Source organism: Macaca mulatta, chromosome 5 (genome assembly GCF_049350105.2).
Source record: "Macaca mulatta isolate MMU2019108-1 chromosome 5, T2T-MMU8v2.0, whole genome shotgun sequence".
In the NCBI taxonomy this organism is placed as follows: domain Eukaryota; kingdom Metazoa; phylum Chordata; class Mammalia; order Primates; family Cercopithecidae; genus Macaca; species Macaca mulatta.
The window spans coordinates 111979149-111985148 of NC_133410.1; the positions used below are offsets into that span (position 1 = coordinate 111979149).

Below are 6000 nucleotides of genomic sequence, written 5' to 3' on the forward strand. Positions count from 1 at the left end.
TATACTAGAGGGCCCTGGACTAGGAGCCTTCCAGCATGAAGCTTTGCTGAACTGCTTCTGAAAGAGTTGGGAGTCAGGGAAGAGGGAAAAAAATCAAAGTTTTTGAGCGAGGTACTATGGTCGACACTGTGATGCACAGCCAGAATTCTCCTTTGACAAAGGACTGGTCTGCTGGTGGTGCACTCTAGCTGTCAGCTTCCTCATGGAATGCCTCTGCTGCAGAGAGCCATGTCTTTCTAGGCCGTATCCATTTCCACAGTGGCACCCATGCAAATTGATCAGTGTGGGCATATGAATAAGCCTGTCCAACCCGGGACAACACTGAAGGGCTGTTTAAACTTCAGGGTTCCCATTAGAGTGGCTGAGGCTGCATTGCACTCAACTTCTCCGTCTCCCCATGCTGCTTACTCTCTCACCCTTCCATAGCTGTTGATCTTGAAGGCACTCCAGAAAAACATTTAACACATAAATTTCCAACTCCGAGTCCGTTTCCCCGAGAACCTTGCTTGCACAGATACTGGGAACCATGCAGAACAATTTTGTACAACACATTGAACCATTAATCTTGAAAAACAACCCAACTTATAGAGAAGGAAATTGAGGCTTAAAGTAAACCATAGCTAAGCTGCATCTGAGTTTACACCCAGCTCTGCCTAGCTCCAGAGCTCATGATGGGACATTATCTTGATGAGAAGGCAGATAAAAATAATTGAGTCCAGAAGTAGGCTCCAAAATATATAGGAATTTAGTACATGATAAAGTAAAATTACAAATCAATGAGAAAAAGATGATTACTCAATATATTAGTCTGATAAATGCTGATAAAGACATACCCGAGACTGCGTAATTTATAAAGAAAAAGAAGTTCAATGGACTCACAATTCCACGTGTTTGGGGAGGCCTCACGACCATGGCGGAAGGTGAAAGACACATCTTACATGGAAGCAGGCAAAAGGAAAATGAGAGCAAGCGAAAGGGGTTCCCGCTTACAAAACCATCAGATCTCGTGAAACTTACTACCACGAGAACAGTATGGGGGAAACTGCCTTCATGATTCAATTATCTCCCACCAGGTCCCTCCCACAACACGTGGGAATTGTGGAAGCTATAATTCAAGATGAGATTTGAGTGGGGACACAGTCAAACCATATCACTCAATAAACACAGGTCCCAACTGGCAATTCACTTGAAAACAATCCATCTGAACACCTGCCTCCCTCCTTTCATCAAAATAATTTCCAAATATGTCAAAATTTAAGCCATAAAAATATTGGAAGTACCAGACGTCATTGATAAATAATCTTGAAATAGGGAAGGCTTTTTTAAGCAAAACTTTTCACTGGTGTAAAAGCAGTGCAGGTTCTTCATTTTACAGCATCTCCCAAATAAATAGATTCTCAAGGAAAATTCTACTTCTGTTTTCTATTACATTGCCATTTCTCCACCCCTACCCAGCCCCACTGTAAAGTGAAGTTTCTGTAAAGTGAAAAAATACAGCTCTGACTTTCCTTAATTCTTAATTTTCCAACAAGCAGCCCATGCCTCCACTCCTCTGCGGGTTCCTTTCTGTGGCAGATCACTGTTTTCCAGCAGGCCACTACGAGGCCTCTTGTCTTACAACATGACGCTGACACTCCTCCCACTGAGGGGAGGGGCCTGGGTTCCTTCTCTGAGAATCTTAGCAGACCTGTGACAAGGACGGAGGAGATGCTAAGTGACTTCCAAGGTTAAGTCATAAAATGGAAAACAACTTCTGCCCCATCATGCTGGGCCCTCTCTCTTAGAAGCCAGTCATTGTGTTCTGAGGGAGCCAAGTGGCCACATGGAGGAACCAAGTGCAGGTGTTCAGTCCACAGACTTACTGAGACCCCGGGCGATGCCAGCATCAACCAAGAGATGTGTAAGGGAGTGAAGCTTTCAGAAGATTCCAGCCCTCAGCCACTGAGTCACCCCATCTAGCCTTCAAACTGCCTCAGCTGATGCTGCCCAGAATAGAGACAAGCTGTGCTGCAGAGCCCTGCCCACATTGCAGATTCGTGAGCAAATTAAATAATGGTTGAGGTTTTAAGCCTTAAGTGTGGAGTGGATTGTCACCATGCTCCAGGCTTCCAACTTGACAGCTCACCTACCAGAAGTTCACTTGAAGCGAAGCTGACTTGAGGAGGAGGAACAACTAAGTAACTCACGCCAAGATAGAAAAATGACATTCCCCTTCTTTCATAAGAAGCCCCATTTCTCTTCTGTCTCAGAAACTTCTTTTTCTTCCTCCCAGATCTCAGTGCTGGCCTGAACCTCTGTGTGGTGCTGCAACAGCAAGGCCACCAGTGCTGTCTGGGTCTCTGTGAAAGTATCTTTCATATTGTACCAGCAGATGGAGATAAACCAAAAGGAATGCAGGAGTTCAGGTGGAAAGCTATAATGGGCCTGAAATAAACCTTCCCAGAAAGCTTGTGTCACAGCAGGAGGCCATTTAAAAATAGCTTCCTCAGAACTTCAGTCATTTTTGAGGTTTCTATACTCTGCAGGCATAACCCAGACTTTTTCAGGATCAGCGGTCTTTCTTTTCAGCAGAACGAAGCCCTGCTGCTGCTCATTTACCTACCTGTGTCTCCTGAAGTAGCTGAATGTGGCACAGACGCTCCTGGTCACCACCATGGAATGCAGCCGCACAAACTGGACTTTGTACATTTTAGCAGAAAAAAAAGAGGAGGGGAAAGATCCAGCCAGCGTGGAGCATTTATTACATGCCAGCCTTTTTGGATTAATAATTTCTAATGGTAATTCTCAAGACACCCCATAAGGTATATATTTAACCCCAGTTTATAATAAGGAAATGAATGATCTGAAGTTATTAAATAACTCACCCCAGATTCAGATGCAGGCCCGTCTGATTCCAAAGACTATTCTTTAGTGAGGCTTGCAGTCCTTTGACAAAAAGATGCTTTATTTAAAAGAGAAGGAAAAATGCCTACAGTCCTATACATGTACTCCATTGGGTACATGATGGAGTCATCATGTACCCAACCAAAATGCAAAATGTACCCAAAGTATAACTAAAAGGACATATTGCTTGGAGACTTGATTCTCCCCCTAATAAGAGGCAAGGATGCTTAAATATGAATTATTCATTGACTGAAAGTTACTGCATTTCTTTCAGCCTCCTATTTTGTGCTTTTGGGGGAAATTCTCTTTCTGACTTGTGCTTCCCCAGGGAATGGACATGGGAGGCACAGGAGTCAAAACAGGATGAAACTAAAATTCTGTTTATTTTCTTGAAGATCACAGAACTTGGGATTGGATAAGATCTTAAAGATCACCTTCCTAAACCATTCAAGTTTTTCTCTTTTTCTGAACGCCTACAAAGTGAGAGTGTCTCTTCTCCATTGGCCTCACTGTGGCTGGCTGCTTCATGTAAATACCAATCCTAGAGACTAAAGTTCCTGTCCATTGGTTTCCAGTTTTGTGATTAGGTTTTGGAATTGGGGGAGACACTGGGGAGAGGCTTGAAATTAAATGGATCTCCTTCAATTACTATGGATTTCATTATGTCCACAATAGCCTTTTTCTGTTACCCTGGACAAATGAATAGTTCAACAAGTTTTCAAGTTTCTTAAGATGAAAGGGAGGAAGGGGGTGAGATAGCATCGTCTTACTTCTGTCAACTAGCTTTTCCACATTGATATCTCTTTCCAAAGTGATTATTTCATTGAACTATCACAAGAGTCTTCAAAGAATAAAGATACGTATTAAATCAAGATCTCTTGGGCATCTGTTGCTTGCCAGGCACTACAGTGGGTGGTCATGGGGAAACTGAGACACATGAGAGGCATGACTGCAGGATCACTTGACTCCAGTAACAACACTGCAGCAGGGTTAGGGGTAAGTAGTGTCTCTCTTCCACTTAGCCACGCAGGGATCCAGGCTGACAGTCATTCTTCCTCCAACGCTTGGCTCCTAAGGTCTTGCTAGGGGTGATAGCCCCAGTCAGCCAGGAGAAAAATGCTGAGAAAAGTATGTGAGGGAGTTTTGAATGTGTCGTCTCCTCTCACGTTGTGCTGGAGAAAAACTTCAGTCCCTTGGTCACACTAAGAGCAGTGAAGATAGGAGGGTGGTCTACTTCTGTTCCCAGTATTAAGAGAGCTGTTGATTTTGGAATAGGTCACAGTCTTTAGCACAGGTCAAAATCCCTTCCCTGAGGGAGGATGAGCCATAAGTTTCTTTCTAGTTCCAACTTGTATACAGACATTCACTCTGAAAGTCACCTGCAATCATGGTAAATGGCCGTTACTAAAGGCAAAATCATTTCCTAGGATTAAGCATGAAGATTGCATTGTAAGCACAAAGTCACAGTTTTTCTTAAGGAAATCCTCAGAGATGATCAAGGATATGAGGGCAGGTAGGCTGGGGAAGAGTTACAGCAGCTACGTCTTGTTGCCCTCACACTAATTCACAGAGATCTCTGCTCTCCAACCTCTATGCTCCATAGTTCCTTAAATGCTGCACAAGAAGTCCTGGGCTTGTAGACACCACGGTTAGCATTCTTCAAGAGGCCTTGGCCCTTCAAGATCCTACCCAAAAGAAAGGGACAAGCAAGTTTATCTTGGTTGTGATCTGCAGAGAGCCGGAAAGACCTTGGCTCCCACTTTCTCAGATAAATTGGAAAGGAGCAGAAATTGGTTCTTGTGGAAATAATATTCTCTTCAGGCCAGAAGGATAGCAGATGAAACAGAAATTCTCAAAACCCTTTCTCCCAGGATTCCTTCTTGGGATCCAGGAAGCAGAGCTGGTGATGAAGACAGTGAGGTGGAACCCTGAGGACTATTTTGGGGGCACATCAGGTCAGGGAAGGCTATAAGTTGATGCCCAATACTAGACAACCAGGTTATTAGGTCTGTTCCCTGGTGAAAAGAGATAGATATTTTCTTCATTTCAAAACTGTTTCACAGTTCCCTTTTTCCTTTTCCTAAAGCAATAATGCACAATTTATTTTTTGGCTTTAAAAAATTGAATGAAGCTCTTTCCCTAAGCGGCCTGAAGTAATCTGTGAAAATGGTTCGCTATTCACTTGACCCGGAGAACCCCACGAAATCATGCAAATCAAGAGGTTCCAATCTTCGTGTTCACTTTAAGAACACTCGTGAAACTGCCCAGGCCACCAAGGGTATGCATATTCGAAAAGCCATGAAGTATCTGAAAGATGTCACTTTACAGAAACAGTGCGTACCATTCCGACGTTACAATGGTGGAGTTGGCAGGTGTGCCCAGGCTAAGCAGTGGGGCTGGACACAAGGTCGGTGGCCCAAAAAGAGTGCTGAATTTTTGCGCACATGCTTAAAAACGCAAAGAGTAATGCTGAACTTAAGGGTTTAGATGTAGATTCTCTGGTCATCGAGCATAGCCAAGGGAACAAAGCACCTAAGATGAGCCGACGGACCTACAGAGCTCATGGTCGGATTAACCCATACATGAGCTCTCCCTATCACATTGAGATGATCCTTACTGAAAAGGAACAGATTGTTCCTAAACCAGAAGAGGAGGTTGCCCAGAAGAAAAAGATATCCCAGAAGAAACTGAAGAAACAAAAACTTATGGCACGGGAGTAAATTCAGCATTAAAATAAATGTAATTAAAAGAAAAAAAAATTGAATGAAAAACTTCATATCATGGGTTTTTTTTTTTTAATTTTCAGAATCCCTTTTTATCACCTTATTCAAATGCAAATGTTCCCTTAGTCTTTTGAAATAATTTTTTTCTGTAATTTTGAAAAAATTAGCAAAAATAAAAACTTTAAATGTGAATGTTTTCATTTAGAAAATATTTTCAAGTACTGACTGTCATAGCAACCTGAGAGGTGAACAGGGAGGGGTTTTAATTCCTGCCATTCTCCACAGGACAGAGTTGCTGATATGCTGGAAGGTCCCTGGTCTAATGTAAAGAGCAAGGGCTGGGCCAGGACTCAGTCTTCAATCCACATACCGTGCTCCTTGGCTTCACGCTGCA

The 6000-nt window shown here is 43.0% G+C and overlaps 1 pseudogene; it reads left to right on the forward strand.

The window, feature by feature from the left end:
• The first annotated feature begins 5014 nt into the window (after positions 1 to 5014).
• LOC106998431 (large ribosomal subunit protein uL22 pseudogene) lies at positions 5015 to 5629 on the forward strand (annotated as a pseudogene).
• The last annotated feature ends 371 nt before the right edge of the window (positions 5630 to 6000 follow it).